General features: G+C 38.8%; 1 protein-coding gene across 1 annotated transcript in view; it reads right to left on the bottom strand.

Annotated features, from left to right (window-relative positions):
* LOC110156593 (cadherin-18) overlaps positions 1-22899 on the bottom strand; it is a 354498-nt gene that overhangs the window by 267670 nt on the left and 63929 nt on the right. The window lies entirely within an intron of this gene.

The following is a 22899-nucleotide window of genomic DNA, read 5'->3' as shown; positions in this document are numbered from 1 at the left end:
CGTATTTTGGGAGACAAACCAAGCGTTTAGGCCAGGCATGTCCAAACTATGGCCCTCAGACACATTTTTCTTCCAGGTGAATTGGCCTAAATTACCTTGCAGCAACTAAAAATGTAATTAATTACTTCTTACTGCAGTTTTTTTTTTTTTAATCTACCTTGATAAAGCTAATATTTAATATTTAGTGTGTTGTTTTAAGGATCTTAGCCTGAATAAAGACTAATGGCTCATTCTAACGTGTTTAAACATGCACATATTTCAATTATTCACTGTACTGAGCGTCAGTCCACGGCCCTCGATCAGCCCTCTGCTTCATCTGCGTTTAGATATGTGGCCCTTGATGAAAAAAGTTTGGACACCTCAGGTTTAGGCAGTGGTGGGGCGTCAGGGCATGCAAGGCCTTCTCTGCTGGCCTAAAAAAATATCTGAATCACAGACTGATGTTAATTATATTATTACAATTATTAAATAATATACAGTAAAGCAGAGTGTCCACAATCTGGGGGACGGTTGTGCTTTGCTCTGTGAGGCCGGTTCAGTCCCGGTCCCCTAATGTCTCAGGTCACTATAGGACAGTACTGCAGAGATCATGAGCACATGCAGGTTGTTTTCACCATTGCCAATCACTCCAGTTTGACATTTAAGTTGAACTAATTTTATATTTGTTATTTTTTTATATCTCACATCGGGAGAAGTGGGTGGATGGCATAAGCCCGCGTACCACGCCCACTTCTGTGGCTACAGGAGTTATCTATCTGCGATGCAACGGCTCTTTATATTGTACTTCTGTACTTGTATAATACAATGGCTTTTATAACCATAAAATAGTTATTGAGACGTGGATTGTTTCAGACGGAGCACTACTGAAGGCTTAGGTGACTTCCAGACACACTGAGTTTGCTCGCTACGTGTGATGTCATCGTTTTCTCCAATGAGCATGCGGGACACTTCTGGGGCGTTTAAAGTTCACACTGGAGATCATGTACAAGTCTCATTTAATTGGAAATGTGAACGACCTCGCAAAAAATAAATCGGATTTCACAAAAAAATCCAAAGTGAGCATTAAGCCCTGCAGTTTGAACGTAGCCTTAGACTATGTTTACACTGAAACGAATCACTGTATCACCGTCTCGGAAACGATTTGCGTCCAGATTTGTTTCTGTGTTCGCAAGCTTTTCACAAAAAATTTCACAAAAAAATCTGAATTGAGCATTAAGCCCTGCAGTCTGAACGTAGCAAAAATTTTTGAGAAACTAGAATAACCACTTTTAATAATACACGTAGTTTTATCAATGGAATCCTTGCCCCAGTGCAGATATAAAGCATAAGCAGCATGCGAGTTCATGTTATCTTTAATGTCACTGCAAAACTCTGTTCTGATATCTTAAAATTGTGAAGAAAAGCATCTGTAATCTCACCACGTTGACTAACTACGATGCTCTGGATACATAAGGTAAGTGAGGAATTAACTTTGGACCACTGCAAACTGTTTAAAATGAATTTGTTCTATTTTTCATGTTTTAAAAATCAAATACAGCGCCTTTCAACAAACAAAAAAAATGCTATTTGTATAACAGAAATGAAGTATAAGAGCAGTTGGGGTTTAAAAGGTTGAGATAAACAATTGTGCGGAAACAGACTGTTCTAAAACGTGACCGCGGCGTTCTTTTTAATCAAAAAGCTCTTTCTCTCAGTGCAACAATCCCAAATGTTCCCAAAGCTTAAACCTAATTTAAACTTCAATTTGGATCCTCGGAAAATGTCTCCCTGATGACGGCACCAGGCAGCGCTCGTGGCAACACTACACACTCTGCTCCATTTGTGCACGGGAGCTTTTACCACTGACTCATTTAGAATATTTGAATTTGACAAGACTTTTTCACACCTTAAGCTAAACATATGAAGAGACAACCCCGCTCACTGCTATTCTGAATACAGTCTGGCAGCATTTACTTAAGCATTTATTTGAACTTCCAGATCAAATTGTAGCAGTTAATTCATTAATTAGTTCTTCTTTTATTTGATTGTGTGTATTTATTTATGTATTTATGTATGTATGTACCGTAAAATATCAAATAATAGCTGGGTTTCAATTAAACGCCGGGTGCAGGTGTATATTTTGATAAATACCCGCCGGTTCCAAATAAATGCAGATATAACTAGCCTACGTCTGTATAGAAAACAGCCTATGCCGCCACCCCCAGCAGTGGTTGTATTTATTTAACAAAAATATCATGATTAGGGCAGCGACACCACACAGAGAACGACGTTTACAGCCGACACAGGGCCAGTTTGACTTCAGTTCAGTCCTGCCTTTACCAGACTGGCCGTGTGACTCAGAGTGGATAGGCAACAGTCAAGCCCAAAATTATTCATACCCCTGACAAATTTTGACTTAAAGATACTTTTATTCAATAACCGAAATATCGTGATAACACATCGTCAGAGTTCTCACAATAATATCCTGGACCATCACAATATATTGAATCACAGTCTCTTTGCTTAAATTGAGAGTTATGGTGCAGCAATAGCTAAAAAAAAAGAGAGAACTACATAGACCATGATCCTTTGCTCCATTTCAGTGCAGACTACAAGAAGAAATAACAGTTCTAAGCACTTTTAAGTCTTAGTTCTTTGGATTAAGTCTTGTCAAAGTGTTTTAAGAGGAAAAAGTCACATATTAACAGTTTTAGCTGTTTAGCCTCCACAAAATATTGCAATAAATATCGTACCGTGAGATGTATATTGTGAAAATATTGTACAGAAGAGAGATTTGGATATTGTTAAGAGCCTCCCCACAATATCGTGAGCTTTCCCACAATATCGCAGTAAATATCGTATTGTAAGACTCGGATATCCATTAATAAATACCTATTCCTAATATGGAACTCATCTCCAAATTTGCTCCTATAACTGTGAACATCAATGAGCTTCATTTGACTGGATTGACTATTACAACTATGGAACAAAAAAAACTTTAAAGGGTCCATATTAAATAGATTTTTGAGCTATATTAACATGTTTCCTCAACCTAAACATACCTGAAGTTGTGTTTTGTTTCATTCACACGTTTAACACACAAAATCCTGTAAAGTTCGTTTTTTCTTGATTAGAAATGACACAGGCGTCTCCCAGAAGATAAGGCAATGTACAAGAGGCAAGATTATAGCCAAAGGAACAACATTTCCATGGAAACAGGCAGGCCAAGTAAGAATCAGGTTTGTGGAGATGCAAGCAAACTCACACTAACAACATTTTATTTTAATTTTTATTTAAGTCTTTTAGTGCAATAAAAACAACAACAAAAACAACAACAACACAACCAAGTTCTTGTTTTATTTTATTTATATAAATTTTTTTTAAATATATATATATATATATTATTTTTTTTTTTATATAATTTTTTTTGGGGGGGGGGGGGGGGGGGGGGGGGCTAAAATGTTATATACTGTGGTTTTAAGTAGTGAGTGATGTCACCAGTGTGTTTATACATGTTTTTTAAGGCATTTTCAATGTGTTTTTGAGCAATAAAAAACCTAAATAAATCTAAGATAGTTAGGCTTAATGTCATTCAAGTAAAAATCTCCATGGGGACAAGCAGACTGATCTAGGGCTGCTCGATTATGGAGAAAATCATTACCACGATTATTTTGGTCAATATTGAAATCACGATTATTCAAATTTTTTTTTTTTTTTGTGACACAATGCTTTTATACAGCATGTCTCTCTAAAAAAAAAACCTTTGTTATTGATAATTTACACACAACTGTCAAATAGAAAATAAATATAGGATACAGATATGTACCTTAGAACAGATTTGCAATGTATAAAACATGAATAAAATGTACTTTGATATCCAGCTGTTCTACAATCTCTTAAAATAAATAAACTTATTTATATAAAAAATATCCCAAAATAAACTTGTTTCAGCTCGATTATATGAGTTTGGAAATTGTTTGAATCACAAATCAAAATTGTGATCAAAATTCAATTAGTGTACATTTAAGCTCTTATACTCTTGGGTCCTGACCAAGAATCTCTGAAGAAATGCCAGAAATGTAACTACAATTTTATGTTACATGGCTGTATTGCGAAATGTATTGTGAAAACCATTTTAAAATCAATAAGAGTGTTTTATTTTTCTTGTCATATTGCCCAGTTATCATCTAAAATAACAATGACCCAACTGTATTGATCCGGGAACATTGATTCATTTTTGCCGATTACTTGTAAAACGCCGCCGTCTGCCTCTCGCCGGGAGACGGACCCGAGCGCTCCTTCAGCCGTAACTGATACCAACGCGAACGCAACTCCGATACCCATCACTCACACCTCTGCACACGGCACTGCGGCGTAAGTAACATTACACACGCGACCCGAACTGTACCTGCGAGCGCGATTGCAAATTTACAACCGGGGCTCCGTCATGGAAACGTCATTATTTAACCAATTTCGCTGTCGCACATGAATAAAACATGTCATGAAAGGCATTTGTCTTACTTTTACCCCAGGGGGAAACACGGAAACGCATCTGTTTTCTTTGTGCGTTTGAAGTGCGTTACAAGTGGAACATGGGAGCGCGTCTGTATTGTGTATTCATTATTTTACAAGAGTTTAAATTTAGAGAAATGCCTTGTTTTCGTCGTCCAGGCCCTCGAGCTGCGTGTTAATAACAAAGAATAATAGATAAAGTATGCATTGGTTTGTGCTTTGAGGAGCGAGAAAAACACAATGTAAACGCTATACATTATTCAGGTTGTTTACATTGACTTAATGGTTTCTCATTTTTTTTCATTACACGCTGCGTTATAAACAATAGGGAGTCACTTGTCAATTTAATTCACTGCGATGCGCAAACAACGCAGTCGGGTTGTATGTAAAATGTAAATAGAGTGGGTGTAGAAACTCTAGAATGGAAACTACTCCGAGCAACAGAGATCAATACCAGAATATCTCTAAATATTTTTAACGATATCTAACTATTAGCAAAGTAAAAATGTAGGTAATTTAATGTGTGTTGTTGAACTTTTCTGATGGAGGGTCATTATTTTCAAATTGTTTTCTCCAAGAAGATCTTATTGCTTTGTCTGGAATGTTTCACGGAGGCCAAGTTACAGGATAGATCTGTGGAGAGGCAACCCTGCTCATAATCAGATTACTTGTTTTTCTAGATGTGTGTAAAATCCGTCAGTCGTCCAGGTAGAATCGAGAACAGAAGGTCCTGAATGATGATGTTAATATGACCCCCACACTCACTGCAAATTCAATAGGCTGAGCTAAGAAACTGTAAACAAGCAGGTGCTAGTTTCAGAGTAGTTTCAGTGTAGTTAGCTCCTCCCTCTAGCGTCTGACCAGAACTGAAGAAGCAGCTAGCCTGATTCATCAGCCGGTTTCACTTCGTGGGAAACCGTCTGACCTCACAGCATTAGGATTCGTGCGCTCGATGGTAGACTAGGGCTGGGTATTGTTAAGGAGCTGCCGATACGATACATACATCGATACATAGGCCACGATACGATACATATCTCGATACGGTGAGCTTTCGGTTCGACACGATATATTTCAAATCGATTCGATACAGTTCAGTGAAACATAAAGTCTAAAACATGGCTGTGACACTAAAAGTCTTTGTTAAACCACTTCTTGTTCAAAGTTCACATGAAACACAAACATTTTAACCCTCAAAACAGTGAAAATGCCAAATGTGTCGCATAAATGATCTTCCTTCCACTAAACAAGCAACAAAACTGTAGCATTGTAACAAAATAATGCAATAAAATATACCCCAACGATATATTGACATTTCATATTTTTGCACACCCCTATGGTAGACAGGTACTTTTTTATTTAACCAATCGCTGCTATTTGGTTGTGACGTATGTAATGCACCAAATCCCGTAGGAAGAAGGGCAATAACATTTTTCTCCTTGATAAAATTCACCAAACATTTTCATTGTTCCTGCTTTAAATCCTCGATCTCGGGAATCGTTGCCAACACAGAATGTACGGCTCTTCGATGATTGGTTGGAGCCCGTGTTCGTACTTCCGGTCTAGTGTATTTTGATTCCTGACCTAGTCGCTGGAGAGACATTAAATTGAGCGGAGGCACTAGGTGGTGCCAGCCTGTCGAAGAAGCAGCTTTGGATGAGCTGCAAAACGTATCGATCAAATAAACTTTTGTCCAGCAGACAAATTAAATTTCTCCTTCTGCCTTGTTTTTCTAGGTATTTTTGAGCTATAGAAACACTTGTAGTTGAATAAATGTAAAGTAAAGCTGTTTAATGGAACATTCCAGGCAGAGCAATAAATAGAATCCATAGAAACAAGCAGATGACAGATCCCCAATCAAAAAAGTGACATAGTGTACCTTTAAACGTGCACTCTTTGACTGTATAAAGAAGTTTGACATCACCCATACCGTTCGGCTCCAGTCAAATGAAGCTCATGAGGCTAGCGGTCGGTTATAGGAGCCAATTTTGAGCTAGAGATGTCATCAGGCCAGTTACAGTATCAGATCTGTGGAGAGGCAAGCACGCTCACAGTGAGAATGCATGTTTTCCGACCTGTAGCTGAATACGATGGATCAGTTTGGCTCTAATCTTTACATATTTACATTTTTTAAAGGTTCATTAATATGTGCTGTCCCTTTACAAAATAATTTAATAAAGCCATACAGTGGAACATTCCAGGAAAACCAATAACATCTCCATGGAGACAAGCAGGTGGCAGACCCCACACTACAAAAAAAGTTGCACAGTTAAGGTCAAGTTAGAGAACCATTAACACTCCTTCATTATTACTTTATATCAGACTGAAACATTATTTTTATTTATTTATTTATTTTGTTAGTTATTTATACACACACACACACACAACTGATTATCCAAGAACTACTACTTGGATCACTACTTAGTACTTGAGTAATATTATTTTTGAAGTAAGGTTAGTCTTAGGGCCTGGTCAAGCAGAAGTAAACAACGAGGCCAAAAATTCAAGTTAATGCATCTGATATAAAAATGTATTGAACAGATACATATGTACTCTAGTTTATGAAACTGTTGACCTTTTTTCTGTACCATTTTTGGTTCTAAAGTTACATATGTTTTAAACAGACCATGTATGAAACATGGAACAACAATTATTTCCCAAATTTCAAAGACCCAAAAATCATGTAAATAAATGGATGTATTTCATCATATCTTGTGTTATTCCATCTTTGAACTGTTGATGAAGGTACTTTTTTATTTATATTTATGTATTTAAAATGCTAAAAATTTGCTTGGAAGGACTGAGATATTTTATAGAAATAGTTTCCTTTCATTTTGAAGTAATATTAAAGTATTTGGAAGAAAAAAGCTGAGAAATTATGCAAAATCATGCACCTTCTACTTGCTTGCACAATTTTCCCTCCATTACCATGACCTTTCTTAATAAAAAATCTCATGACTCAAAAAAAGGTTTTTCAACCTAATCTTGTACCATATGGTAGAAAACTATATGAAGCAAATATTCAAACCAGTTTGTTAAGGATATGTAAGTGAGAACCAAGAGTTATCACTGTTTGGTATTTATTGCCCAAAAAGTGCTGCATATTTCATTCCCTCCGTTACCGACATGAGTTTTTAAATTTTTTGTCAACAACTTGAAAGAATATCACAGGTTTAACTTTACCCTGTTGGAGTGTAACTCTTTCCTACATTCTGATACTTTACTTATTTCAATAGTCCCTCTAGTTTCTGAATAAGAGACATTTGAATGTCAAAAATCTGCCCCGTTTCCCTCCGTTACCACTTGACCTGACCCTTACTTAAAGCTACATTTTGTAACTTTCTTGTTGGTTCTGCCTGGAATGTTCCACAATGTGACATTAAACAGCTCTACTTTACATTTATTCAATTACAGGTGGTTTTACAGCTCAAACATACCTACAAAACTCATCAATTACTCATTCGGACTGTGAGCCTCTCCACAGATCTGACCTGCAACTCGGTCTTGGTTTGGCCTCCGTGAAGATAGAACCGTTTAACACCAGACAAAGCATTAACATCTCCACGAAGAAAAGCATTTGACGAAAACCTCCACCAGAAAAGTCACACAATGCAATTTTTTTCTCCGCAGTCACGTTTTCGATATTAAAAAAAAAAAAAGCGCAGTCTCTCCGTAGAAGCAGTCTATATTGAATCAATGCTAGTGGACATAAAACAGAGGGAAAGTATTAGCCTTTTTGTATGTGTTCTCTCCATTGTACCTTTATCCAGTCTCTCCCGGCTCCTGAGCTGCACTGGCATCCTGCAGGGCAAATGCTTTCTATTGATTTTACTGTGAGCTATTACGCGCACACCACATAAGGTTTTCAGCTCGACCGCTATAAGTAACAAACAAAGCACTTTGGAAATTGAAAATAGTAAAAAATAAAACAGTTCTGTGAAAGTCCTGCAGCCTCTCTGAGCGAAGCTGGTTTTTCATTCCCGCAGTCCAATCCCGCGTGTTGGGAAATAGCCATGTTAAAAAGCCCATTGGGTATAAACAGGACACTGCAGGGTAGATGGGATTGGGAATTACACTCACTCCTGATTCGATATGATACTCGATACTTGGTTCACGATACGATATTATCACGGTATGTTATTGCTTTGTCTGGAATGTTTTACGGTAAACCTTTCTACACTGCAAAGAAACGAATCTAGTCAAGTTAAGATGACTTGAATTAAGAAAGTTCTGTCATGATTTGAGTAAATTTCAATTGACAAGTAAAATTATCTGCCGGTGGAACGAGACTTTTTGTACTTAAAACACGAAAATACATCTTGCTACACTTAAAATAAGAAAAACAACAACTTTTTGCACTTAAAATAAGAAACTGAATTGAATGTTGCTTGAATTAAGGAAAAAAAATACACTTATTCCATTGGTAGATCATTTTACTTGTCAAGTTGAATCGACTCATTTCAGTAATTTTAACTTACCAAGATATCGTTTTTTTCCAGAGTATTTTCATGGAGACCAAACCGGACCAAGTAACAGGTCAGATCTGTGGGGCGACTCTCCACAGATCCACATGTGAGATATAAAAAATAACAAATATAAAATAGCTACAACTTAAATGTCAAACCGGAGCTACTGGCGATGGTGAAAACAAACTGCACGAGCTCATGATATCTGCACTACTGTCCTATAGTGACCTGAGACATAAGGGACCAGGACTGAACCAGGACTAAAACAAGATTAAACCAGATCTAAACAAGGATTAAACCAGAACTGAACCAGGACTGAGTGTCGGGTGACAGTGGGTGAAAGGACCGGCGCACAACTCCACCCCCGACGGAGCTAAGCGCAGCTGTCATCCGATCGTCCTTTGCGAACACTCTACTCCACGGGCTCGGGGTTGTCTCTCTCGCTCTCGGGTCCAAGATTAGTCCTGGTTTAGACCTGGTTTAATCCTGGTTTAGTCCTGGTTTAGTCCTGGTTTAGACCTGGTTTAATCCTGTTGTCATGTTTTAGTCTCGGTTTAGTCCTGGTTCAGTCCTGGTATAGTCCTGGTTTTAGTCCTTTAGTCCTGTTTTAGTCCAGTTTTAGTCCTGGTTTAGACCTGGTTCAGTCCTGGTTTAGTCCTGGTTTACTCCTGTAGTCCTGTTTTAGTCTCGGGTTAGTCCTGGTTCAGTTCTGGTATAGTCCTGTTTTAGTCCTGGTTTAGTCCTGGTTTAGTCCTGGTTTAGTCCTGGTTCAGTCCTGGTTCAGTCCCGGTTTAGTCAGTCCTGGTTCAGTCCCGTTTTAGTCCCGTTTTATTTTAGTCCTGTTTTAGTCCTGGTTTAGTCCTGTTTTAGTCCTGGTTTAGTCCTGGTTCAGTCCTGGTTTAGTCCCGGTTTAGTCCTGGTTCAGTCCTGTTTTAGCCCTGTTTCTGGTTTAGCTCTGGTTCAGTCCTGGTTCAGTCCCGTTTTAGTCCCGTTTTATTTTAGTCCTGTTTTAGTCCTGGTTTAGTCCTGGTTCAGTTCTGGTTTAGTCCCGGTTTAGTCCTGGTTTAGTCCTGGTTCAGTCCTGTTTTAGCCTTGTTTCTGGTTTAGTTCTGGTTCAGTCCCGTTTTAGTCCCGTTTTATTTTAGTCCTGTTTTAGTCCTGGTTTAGTCCTGGTTCAGTCCTGGTTTAGTCCCGGTTTAGTCCTGGTTCAGTCCTGTTTTAGCCTTGTTTCTGGTTTAGTTTTGGTTCAGTCCTGGTTCAGTCCCGTTTTAGTCCCGTTTTATTTTAGTCCTGTTTTAGTCCTGGTTTAGTCCTGGTTCAGTTCAGTCCTTTTAGTCCTGTTTTAGTCTTGATTTAGTCCTGGTTCATGTGCTGTAGTCTAGGATTTCTGTCCTGTAGGTGATTATGAATCATATCCGCATCATTTTTAGTAAAACAACATCAAATATTACAGATTTTTCCTGGACTGGAGCCTTTACGTTTGTACTAAAAGTGAATTCGGGGGGAACGATGACGTCGGGAATCGCGTGCCCCCACTTTAAAAAATCCCCACTACGCCACCGATTCCAGACAAAGCAATAATATTTCCACGGAGATTACACAATGCACCTTTAATTACTTCAAGTATTTTAGAGTGGTTGGGTTGGCAGTTTTGTGTGGCAAAGTTCTTCATCTAATTTTCAACTTGACATTTAAAGCTTTAGGGATAATTGTCAGAAATGTGTGGAGCAGGTTGAACTTGAGTTAAAAAAGAAAAAGAAAAAGAGACAAGCTGGTTTCAGTGATGTAACAGCGGGATATAAGTGCACTGGCAGCAATTATAACACTCACGATAACCCATTTCTACTCATCTAATGACTTATTTTAACTTTTTCTTAGCTTACGTTAAAGGTGCACTGTGTAACTTTTCCACTCGAGTGTCACGAAGCACAATATATTGGTACAAAGACGCACTGCAATTAACAATAAAACTGAAACTACTTAATGCCAATGACACAATAAAAATAAAGCAGGATAATCAAAGTAAACAGATTTTTAAATACAGAATCTTTATATACAGAAAAATCCCGCACACCGTCTTACTTGCAAACTGTGAAATTTACTAGGACAAACCGTGCAACGTTTCGGCACTATGGAGAACACAGCTTCATGGCAACTGAGAGGGTGCGCCGTGCAACTTTCTTGGAAGTCATTGGATGGATGGACAAAGCCTGGACTTCAGTGACACTGAAACCATCCTGTCGGGATTCAGAAAGGCCGGAATAATTCTAACTGGAACTGATGCCGAGTCTGATGACAGCTACGTGGTCTCTGAGTTGCTCAGAAGTGACACAGAGGATGAAGGACTGAATGGATTTAGTGATTTGGAGTGAGATGGAGAGTTTGTTAAACTTGTTCTGTTCTGTTGTTTATGTTATAGTTTATCTGAAGAACTGTTCATATGTGACGTTAACAGTCTGTTGTTTTCTGTTCTATTGTTATCACTAGAACTTGCCTTTCAAGATGAAATGTTGGTTCCTGCTGTCTGATTTTCTAAAATAAATTTCAAAATTTCCAAAAAGTGTGACTTATATATGTAGTTTTTTTTTTTCTTCTTCATTAAAGGTTGTATAGAGGATTTTTTTAAGGGAAAGAAATACAGTGACAGTTCTTGTGCGCATTCAGAATTACTGTTGAAGTTTCCTGTCTAGAAGTAATTCAGCGACCGACTCGTCAGTTTTTAGACCCTTCCTCTGCTTCGGTCGCGCCATCGCTGGACGAGATCTCCAAGAATCACCTCAGTTTGGCTTTGCTCCTTTTCCTCTTCTCTTCTTTTTCAGCGACCTCAAAAACAATTTGCGGCAAAAATTCTTCCGTCCAGTTTAGTGTGTATAATATATGTTTTTTTTTTTCTTCTTCATTAAGCAATTTTTGGCTGGTGCGACTTTTTTCTTTTAATTTTCTTTGTGTTTATTGTGCGGAAAATGTACAAAAAATATATATCTTTACTGGAAGCGGGCTTGCATCTCCACAAACCTGACTCTTATTTTGTCTGGAAGAGTTTTTTCCTGCTTGTTTCCATGGAAATGCAGTTCCCTTAACTCTAATCTTCCACAGTTTGGTATAAAACATATCAATCTCCATGGAAAATGCTCCAAATTATGGTTTTAACTTTCTATTTCCACAGAATCCAATAAAATCCGCTTTATTTCTACCGCGCATTTGAAAACAGTTTCCCAAGCGCTGCACATAGAGAAAAAAACAAACAAAAAAATCTATTTAATACAATAAAAACGTAATAAACAACAAACAACAGAGTAAAAATAGAGCCATATGAATAAATAAATCAATAAAACAACACAATGATACTGGTGACGTGCTACCTGTAGAAAGTTACACACTGTAGCTTTAAGTCTGCAGAGTTTTTAATAGCTGGTGTGTATGATTGTCCGTGTGCACGCTCAGTATTCAAAACAGGGAGCCCCACACGCTTCTATCACCGACTAAATGAAGGCGCATTGGTTTTTATTGGCCCCTGAGGGAAGTTCATTTTCTGTATTTAACCAAATCACCAGACACAGCACCTTCCCCCTTCCCCGCGCGAGGCTGAGTCGACGCCGCGATTTAAATAAAACCATTTCCGCTGTTGGAATAGATGTACTTTTGTATTGTAGTCATTATGAAACTTTTAACAGAAATACCGACAAAATGGCCAACGCGGAATGAAACTTTCGAAGACCGAAACGAAACACGGAAACGAGAAAATGCGAGGTGAGACGACGGCAAGTTTAAGCAAGTTCTGGTGCTTTAGAGCGAAACGATGGGGCTAAACTAGAACTAAACCAGGACTAACCCAGGTCCAGACAACAGCAAAGACTGAATGAAGCTTGAAGAAAACATATTACAATCTGAGTGTCGTTCGTTCATTTGTTTTTCAATATAAAACCAAAAATAAGAAAATGAAAAAACAACAATTTTCTTCATTATTTGTCTCCAAAACCAAAATGAAAAAACGGGTAATGATTTGTTTTTTCAGTTTTCAATTTTGTGTTTAAATGAATAATGAAAAAAAAAAACAAAAAACAATAATGGCCGTTTCCCGTTACGTGATTCCATGACTGCGCTGCATACGGACTGAACTAGGACTGAACCAGGACTAAACCAGGTCCGGGACCAGACCAGGTCCAGACCGGCACCAGAATGGGATCAAACCGAGACTAGACCAGGAGTGAGGCTGGGACCAGACCAGGACCAGACCGTGATTGAGACCGGGACTGAGATCAGGACCAAACCGAGACCAGACCAGGACTGAGGCCAGGACCAGACCGGGACCAGACCGTGATTGAGACCGGGACAAGACAGGACCAGACCAGGTCCAGACCAGGACCAGACCAGGACCACAATGGGACCAGACCAGGACTGAGGCTGAGGCCAGACCGGGACCAGAACAGGACTAGACCAGGACTGACGGCGGGACCAGACCAGGACCAGACCAAGACCATATCGGGGCCGAGATCGCAACCAGACCGGGACCGAGATCGCAACCAGACCAGGACTGAGACCGCGACCAGACTAGGACCGAGACCCTGACCAGATCTGGACTGAAACCGGGACTGAGACTGGGACAAGACTGGAACTGAAACCGGGACCAGACCATGATTGAGACCGGGACCAGACCATGATTGAGACCGGGACTTAGACCAAGACTAAAAATGGTTTAGTCCTGGTTTAGTCCTGTTTTAGTCCTGGTTTAGTCCTCTTTTAGTCCTGGTTTAGTCCTGTTAGTCCTGGTTTAGTCCTGTTTTAGTTCTGTTTTAGTCCTGGTTTAGTCCTGTTTTAGTCCTGTTTTAGTCCTGTTTTAGTCCTGGTTTAGTCCTGTTTTAGTCCTGGTTTAGTCCTGTTTTAGTTCTGTTTTAGTCCTGGTTTAGTCCTGTTTTAGTCCTGTTTTAGTCCTGATTCAGTCCTGATTCAGTCCGTCGTTATCCGTTTTTTCCATGATTCATTTAAACTCAACTGAAAACTGAAAAAACAAATCGTTATCCAGTTTTTCATTTTGGTTTTGGAGACAAATAATGAAGAAAATAGTTGTGTTTTCCTTTTCTTATTTTTGGTTTTATATTGGAAAACGAATGAACGAACGATACACAGATTTATTACGCTTATGTGGAATTTTTAGTAGGGATGTAACAATATTTATTGAGATATTTTGTGGAGCCTAAACAGCTAAAACTGTTAATATGCGGCTTTTTCCTCTTAAAATGCCTTGACAAGACTTAATCCAAACAACTAAAACTTAAACGTGCTTATTTCTTCTTGTAGTTTGCACCAAAATGAAGCAAAGGATCATGGTCTATGTAGTTTTTGATCTATTGCTGCACCATAACAATGAATTTAAGCAGAGAAACGTCTAATTCGATATATTGTGATGGTCCACGATATTATTGAGAGCCTTTTGACGATACAATATCACAATATTTCGGTTAATGTTACTCCCCTAGTATTTAGTATTAACATGTGTAGCTCATTGTTGTATAGTTTTCACTGTTTTCATCTACAATACTGATCTGAAACTGTTTAATTTCTGAAACGGGTCGACTGACTTTAGTTAAAGGTTGTATAGAGGATTTTTTAAGGGAAGCGAAATACAGTGACAGTCAGAAATCACATTTGTTTACATCCAGTGCATGTTCAGAATTACTGTTGAAGTGACCTCCCTAGAAATATTTTAGCGACCGACGCGTCAGTTTTTAGACCCTTCGGACTTTCTTTTGCGGCGAACTGGTCGTGGATTCTCGTCCGCCGTCGCAACAAACTTTGTGCAAATTGCAAGGAAGCTACAGTTTGAAAAAGCCTCAAAGAACCGCTGCATAAACCACGAAATCCCCGAGCGCCGACGAGACAGTTACACTAAAAATGTAGGGAGTTTGACTGACAACCTAACAGCCAATAGAAAAAGAGGGAGCCTCGTTTTCTATTGGCTGATGTTTATCTTTCCTCACTACGTCCACAGTTGATAGATTTTCATACTTTCTTTTTTTTTCGGTCATCATAATTAAAAGGCTGCTGCGTCTCTGTAATGGTATTTTAAACTTTCAATGACAATTTTAAACTAAAAAAAAAAATCCTCCATACAACCTTTAATTTAAGATGAAAACTGGTTCAAACTGGTCTTCTCTCGTGGGAGTTTGAAGTGGTGGGTGGAAGGTGCCAAATTAATACTAAGGGGAATCTGAATCAACCTCAACCATATCAACTCTGGCAAATAACCCCAAATCGAACCCACATTTAACTTTCAAACAGTTAAAATAACACTTTTTAAGCCTGGATTTTCACTCTACAAAGTCTTAGTCCTAAAGGCTTAAATGATGAATTGCTGTTTAATGTAATGTTATGAAAAAAAGTGTTGAAATGAAGAGCTCATATATACGTCCTCCCTTTGAGCCATGAGCGAGGTTCATGTTAAATTTAGTCTGTTTCATGAAACTTAACTTTTTAATGTGGATAATTAACTATATAGTTTTCTAATAATCAGTGTTGGGAAGGTTATTTTTTATTAAATGTATTCCCCTACAGATTACAGATTACATACACCAGAATGTAGTTTGTAATGTAATCCATGAAATTACTTAAAGTGAGTAACGTAATCTGAAGACTTTGGATTACTTGATTTGTTGTAGAGAAGCAAAGACTCGGATATTGTGACATAAGATGTTTTGTCTGCTAAAAGAAAATAAAAAAGCCCAGACTTTACTTAACCAAATTAAACATATTATTAATAGAAGAGGAGGAGACACGTCCACGCAGCATGATTTAGTCCTGTTAAATCCTGTTTTAGTCCTGGTTTTAGTCCTGTTTTAGTCCTGTTTTAGTCCTGGTTTTAGTCCTGTTTTAGTCCTGTTTTTAGTCCTGGTTTAGTCCTGTTAAATCCTGTTTTAGTCCTGGTTTTAGTCCTGGTTTTAGTCCTGTTTTAGTCCTGGTTTTAGTCCTGGTTTTAGTCCTGTTTTAGTCCTGTTTTTAGTCCTGGTTTAGTCCTGTTTTAGTTCTGTTTTAGTTCTGTTTTAGTCCTATTTTTGTCCTGTTTTAGTCCTGTTTTTGTTCTGTTTTAGTCCTGGTTTTAGTCCTATTTTAGTCCTATTTTTAGTCCTATTTTTGTCCTGTTTTAGTCCTGGTTTAGTCCTGTTTTAGTCCTGTTTTTAGTCCTATTTTAGTCCTATTTTTAGTCCTATTTTTGTCCTGTTTTTAGTCCTGGTTTAGTTCTGTTTTAGTCCTGGTTTAGTCCTGTTTTTAGTTCTGTTTTAGTCCTATTTTTAGTCAGTTTTTTGTCTGGTTTTAGTCCTGGTTTAGTCCCATTTTAGTCCTATTTTAGTCCTGGTTTAAGCCCAGTTTAGACCTGGTTTTAGACCTGGTTTAGTCCTGGTTTTAGTCCTGGTTTAGTCCTGGTTTGTAATCTGTTACTCCCCAACACTGCTAATAATTATCCAGGTGTTTTAATTCACAAGAGGTTGGTGAATAGTTTTATTGGGATCTAATTGTAAATGTTTTATTTGTCACTGTTGTGATTGGATCATGACTCTTGAGGGGGAAGTCCCTTTACTTCTATAACGGGAGCGGAAGGGGCTGTCCTTATACCTGAAGAAGGTCTGTGGGACTGAAACGTTGCACTAATAAAAGAATAATCAAGAGTGAGAAAGTGTGTGGGAGTATTTCTTCTTTAAAAACAACTCACCCTGAAATTTTAACCGTCCAGTTTTTGCTGTGCATGAATGATCTAGAATCAAACTGTTTTGAATTACCACAGTTACAAGTACAGAGCAGTGGGCGGAGATAGGGGGTGAGTGAAAAGTAAAATTTTCTGCGCACTCAAGCCTTGAATGTAGAAGAATACAGAAACAAGCATGAATCAATAAAACTAAAACTCTGAATAAGCTAAAGACGAAGAAACACCATGTTCAAAAGCTCCTGAAAGTCAATTTTACATATTAAGTCCACTTTAAAGCCACATTGTGCAACTTTTTAGTTTAAAAAAGACTAAAATAAAAGCCTTTTCGCATATTGGTAGCATTTACTGCACTGAATAAACTTAGAAAACGGTGTCTTTACCGTGAGCGGGCTTGCATCTCCACAAACTTGACTCTTATTTGGTCTTGAGGAGGTCCTGCTTGTTTCTATAGAAATGCTGTTCTTTTGGCTATACTATAATTTTCCAAAATAAGGCATACAACTCGCAAATTCCACAGAGATTGTTCCCAAATATGGCTTTAACTTTCCAGGGAATCATGCAGTTAACTTTCCATCTCCAGGAAATTACGCTGTATCATTAATTGATCATTTAAGATTCCCAAATATTAGAGAAAGGATTATCCACACTTGACAATCAAAGTAAAAGTACAATTGTTCCTCTGTTATTTCTCAGTGTAACTTTAGTTGACATAGGAGGTAATATTCGGTGACGGATTGCTGTAATATTCCACCCCGCTGGGCAAGGTCTGTTTACACTGACGAATAAAAGGGAATGTATCTGTTGTGTCATGTTTGTGGCAGAGAAAGAAAGGCCACATTAAAATGACATTTGTTTTGGTTTTTTGGAGCAGAAAGCGTTTTATATTCACAAAACGAGGTTAGCCCGCCGCACGCTGGAGGCTCTGCCCGTGTCACACAGACGGGGGGATCTGCACATACAAACAAACACCTGCTAATTAGACAATATCAATGACACTCCGCAGTAACACCACGCCGGGGGGATTCTACATCTATGTATTATGTATATGGTGGAATGTTCATCAGTTACCATGGTGACACATCGCACACATTATCACTGCGAAATAACAAGTTTTAAAATTGTTTGAAACTTAAGACACAGTACAAAATGAATTTAAACATCACATTTTCAAGTGTCTGTGATCAATATGAGCACTGTCCTGTTTAAGCATTTGATTTGAGAGCGACTAACGGAAAAAGTGTTAATGCTACTTAGTTTGTGACTGTAATCAGTGGGGTAGTGGGGATTTTTTTAAGAAAAAAAAACAAAACTCACTTTTCAGTACAAACATAAAGTGATGCTAAATCATGTTTTTAACATTAACGCCGTTTATAATCACCTACAGAACATAAATCATAGACTACAACACATGAACCAGGACTGAACCTGGACTAAAACAGGACTAAAACTGGACTGAACCAGGACTAAAACTAGAAAAGCACTCAGAGAGCGCAGACCTCCGCCAAGGACTACAGTCCCCCTCATATTAACTGTGTTTTCCATAAATATTTGTCTCGTATCTTTCAATTTGGAATATGAAAGAGGATCCCATTGTCCATCCCTGAGTCAAATTTCATGGGGTTTGGTCAATAATTAACCGAGATATTGAGAAACAAAATTTTTTGGCCCCATTTACCACAATGTTAACTAAAATTTCAAAGTGATCCAGAATCCAGGATTTCTTCCGGATCACCCCCAAAATGAAATCAGTTCTTCCTTTTCACATTTCCAACAAATCCTGAAAATTTCATCAAAATCGGTCCATAACTTTTTGAGTTATGTTGCTAACAGACAAACAACAAACAAACAAACAAACAGACAAACAAACAGACAAACAAACAAACAAACAACAGACAAACAAACAGACAAACAAACAAACAGACAAACAAACAGACAAACAAACAAACAAACAAACAGACAAACAAACAGACAAACGCCGGCAAAAACATAACCTCCTTGGCGGAGGTAATAAGACTGAAGCAGGACTAAACAGGACTGAAGCAGGACTAAATCAGGACTAAAGCAGGACTAAAACAGGACTGAACCAGGTGTAAGCTAGAACTAATCTTGGACTTGAGAGCAAGAGAGAGAACCCCCCAAGTCTGAGAAACAGGCTGTCCGCAAAATGCGATCGGGCAACGACTGCACTTAACTTCACGGGGCGCGGATCTCTGCCCGGTCCTCATCAATGAGTCGATGGTCAGACACTTGAATCCGTGTATCAATCGTTGGTTTGGACTGAACCAGGACTGAGCTCAGGACTAAAACAGGACTAAACCGGTCTGAGTCCCTGTCTGATCCCGGTCTGGCCCCATCTCAGTCCTGATCAAACGACGGTCTACGCGGGCACACCTCCAGGCCTGCCCCGACACTCAGTCCTGCTTCAGTTCTGGTTTAGACCTGGTTCAGTCGTGGATTAGTCCTGGATCAGTCCTGGTCCCATCATGTCTCAGGTCACTATAGGACAGTACTGCAGATATCATGAGCCTGTGCACGTTGTTTTCATCATTGCCGATAGCTCCGGTTTGACATTTAAGTTTAAGCTATTTTATATTTGTTTTTTTTATATCTCACGTCGGGACAAGTGGGTGGATGGTGTACCCCCACGTACCACGCCCACTACACCTCTGACTGTCCGGGTATTTGAGATGAACTTGTTTAGCAGCCCAGATAATCTCACCTGTTGTCCAGCTAAGTATGTTCTTGCTGGTTAGATTGTGTTAAAAAAAAACTCATGTTGAAGTCTAAGGCTGCGACCCAAATCCGATTTTTTGGCTTCTATGTGACCTGTATCCGATCTTTTAATGACAGTCTGAACGGCACAGATCCGAATTTTTCAAATGCGACCCAGGCCACTTGGATATGTGGTCCTGAATCCGATACATATCCGATCTTTTGACATGCGACTTCAGTCTGAACGGCCAAAACGCATCCATCACCTACACGTCATTAACAAGCGACAAACGTCACTATTCTGCGCTGAAGCAGGCAAAAACCGGAACTGTAAAATCGCCAGGTGCTCAATGCTCGCGACCATATTTGGACAACTTCCGTAAACACAGAGCACGCTCGCTGCGGTTGACGCATGGGGTTGACGTCATCGTGTCTCCAGTGCACATGCGGGACACTTTCGGGCCGTTTACCGTTCACACTGAAGTCACAGACAAGTCGCGTTTAATTGGAAATGTGAACGACCTCGCAAAAACATCGGATTTCACAAAAAAATCGGAATTGAGCCTTAAGCCCTGCAGTCTGAACGTAGCCTAACTTGTGTAACAGAGCTTCAGACAGAGCAGTGCCTACAGTTAGCATCACCTCCCTAGGGAATGTTCACGACCTCAAAGTATCCACACATACAGTCTGTGGTATTTGAAGCAGGGCTGAAAGATTTGCAGAAAATATCTGACTGTGAATTGTGATTAGATTTGTAATTTGAGTTTCCATGATAGGATTCTAAGAAAAATTGTCCAAAAAAATTGCAAAATGTAGCGACAAACTAATACAAGAATCAGAATGTATTTCAAAAAATTACTTGTACAGATCGAAACTACACAGTTAGCAGATTTTAGGCAAGAAATTATGAGACTTTGCAGTTTGCTGATTGCATCCATTCAAAGTGTGTTTTTTTCTTTGATTACGCTGAATCCTGCAGCTCTAAATTGGACTCATCCTCCTGGAGCCTCAAAGCAACACGTTTAACACAAACTATTTTAAATAAATCAAACAACGCCATCCCACACAAAGAATATTACTTTATATTATATCAAATTGATAACTATTTAAGTCCTGGTTTTGTACTTTTTCATAGTAGCAAAAGTATTAGTAGCAGTATTAGCAGTTGTAGTAGTGGTAGTAGGAGTAGTAGTACTGCAGTAGTAATAGTACTAGTAGTAGTAATAGTACTGGTAGTAGTAATAGTAGCAGTACCAGTAGTAGCACTAGTAGAAGTAGTAGTAGCAGTAAAAGTAGTAGTAGTAGTAGCTGAAGTATTCGTAATAGCAGTAGTAGTAGTAGTAGTAGTAGCAGCAGAAGCGGTAGTAGAAGTAGCTGTACTAGTAACAGATCTAGTAGTAGTAGTAGTAGTAGTAGTAGTAGTAGTTAGTAGTAGTAGTAGTAGCAGTAGCAGTAGTAGTAGTAGTAGTAGTAGTAGTAGTAGTAGTAGCAGAAGTATTCGTAATAGCAGTAGTAGTAGTAGTAGTAGCAGCAGAAGCGGTAGTAGAAGTAGCTGTACTAGTAACAGATCTAGTAGTAGTAGTAGTAGTAGTAGCAGTAGTACTTGTAGTAGTAGCAGTAGCAGTAGTAGTAGTAGTAGTAGTAGTAGTAGCAGAAGTATTCGTAATAGCAGCAGTGGTAGTAGTAGTAGTAGTAGTAGTAGTAGTAGCAGAACTATTCACTAAGTAGTAGTAGTAGTAGTAGTTAGTAGTAAGTAGTAGTAGTAGTAGTAGTAGTAGTAGTAGTAGCTGAAGTATTCGTAATAGCAGCAGTAGTAGTAGTAGTAGCAGCAGAAGTGGTAGTAGAAGTAGCCGTACTAGTAACAGAACTTGTAGTAGTAATAGTATTAGCAGTAGTACTAGTAGTAGTAGCAGTAGTAGTAGTAGTAGTAGTAGTAGTAGCAGAACTATTCGTAATAGCAGTAGTAGTAGTAGCAGAACTATTCATAATAGTAGTAGTAGTAGTAGCAGAAGCAGCAGTAGTACTAATCGTAGTAGTAGTAGTAGTAGTAGTAGCAGCAGAAGTATAAGTAGCAGCAGCAGTAGTAGCAGTAGTATTAGTAGCAGAAGCAATAGTTGTAGTAGCAGAACTATTCAAAATAGTAGTAGTAGTAGTAGTAGTAGTAGTAGTAGTAGCAGTAATAGTAGCAGTACCAGTAGTCGCATTAGTAGAAGTAGTAGTAGTAGTAGTGGCAGTAGTAGTAGTATTAAGTATCAAAACTAGATTGAAATTTGAGGAAGTATCGATACAGAAAAAAATACATAATTGTGTAAAAGTTTGATCTTTCCTCAGAATAAACACTTGAACAAAAATTGATTTGCAAAAATATAAATCAGCAAAAGAAGCAAAACCAATACTTTACAGTTTCCAAAATTGAGCGCGTATTAGTTTTCATTGTAATTCTCTTGTAATAAGACGAAATGCCGTTTGAAATCTACACTGACACCGCTGTAATTCTTACTTCATCCAACATTTCAAAAATAAATGGCCTTATTACTCGCTAACCGTCCTCTAACCATCACCGTATATTCTCTGTCTGGCATCGCACCGACTCATAAACGTGATTTCACCTCCAAGTCAGCGCTAATTTCTCTATTGACTTCCTTTGTGCGGGTCGATAAATCATACTAGCTGCACACGGCGAGCCAATGGAGCGTCCGGCTGCGTTTGGCTGCGAGGGCCTTCCCCAAATCTATGGCAGATAAAAGTGTCAACAGGTTGTGGTCCATTACCCCGGCTTCACTGGAGAATCCCGCCCCACCGGAGACGCTCTGGGGACTACACGTGTCACAGAGACAAGCAGATCTGAGCATAAAAACAAACACCTGCTAATTAGCCGTTATCAGTTGTTACGCTGACGTCACGATGGGGAGGTTCTATATGTTTGTATATGGTCATTGGGTACTGGTTTTTCGAACTATAAGTCGCTCCAGAGTATAGGCGAGTTTCACTGTTGACAAAAGCACGCGTTGCATGCTGGGTATTATTTTGGTCGGCGGCAAGAAACACTAATTAAACATGACGGACGGAGCGAGAAAACACGTAAAGGGTAATGATCCAAGTTATTTATCCACTCTAACGGCAGAGGACCAAAGACGATTTGACCAGAAATTGGTCAAATTGGCCAAATCACCCTTTTCAACCCCTACAGAGCCTGGACCAAACCAAATTTCTGGTCAGAATCGCCAACTACCTGGCCAAATATTCACTTCAGCGATATCCACAATGACTTGGTGGAAACTCCTGGGCCATTCACAGCAGAAAAGATGAAAACCTCCAAGAGTCTCGATGTGTTGTTGAACTTGTTGGAGTCCACGGTTTGCTAGGATCTTCTACATTTGCTCTGCAGATGTTTGAAAGCCATTTAATTCGCCGTTAGTGGTTCTTTTCACTTGGAATACGAAAAAGACATTTTCCTTCTTCCGTGCTTCTATTTGTGCATCCGATAATGCAGCAGGAATTTACCATTGTCGGGATAAATATGCGAGGTTACGC

The sequence above is a fragment of the Boleophthalmus pectinirostris genome, unplaced genomic scaffold, assembly GCF_026225935.1.
Source record: "Boleophthalmus pectinirostris isolate CB_2022bp ecotype Guang Dong unplaced genomic scaffold, ASM2622593v1 HiC_scaffold_15, whole genome shotgun sequence".
Lineage (NCBI taxonomy): Eukaryota > Metazoa > Chordata > Actinopteri > Gobiiformes > Gobiidae > Boleophthalmus > Boleophthalmus pectinirostris.
The sequence above is the reverse complement of the archived record's forward strand: the minus strand, read 5'-3'. Positions and strand labels throughout refer to the sequence as shown.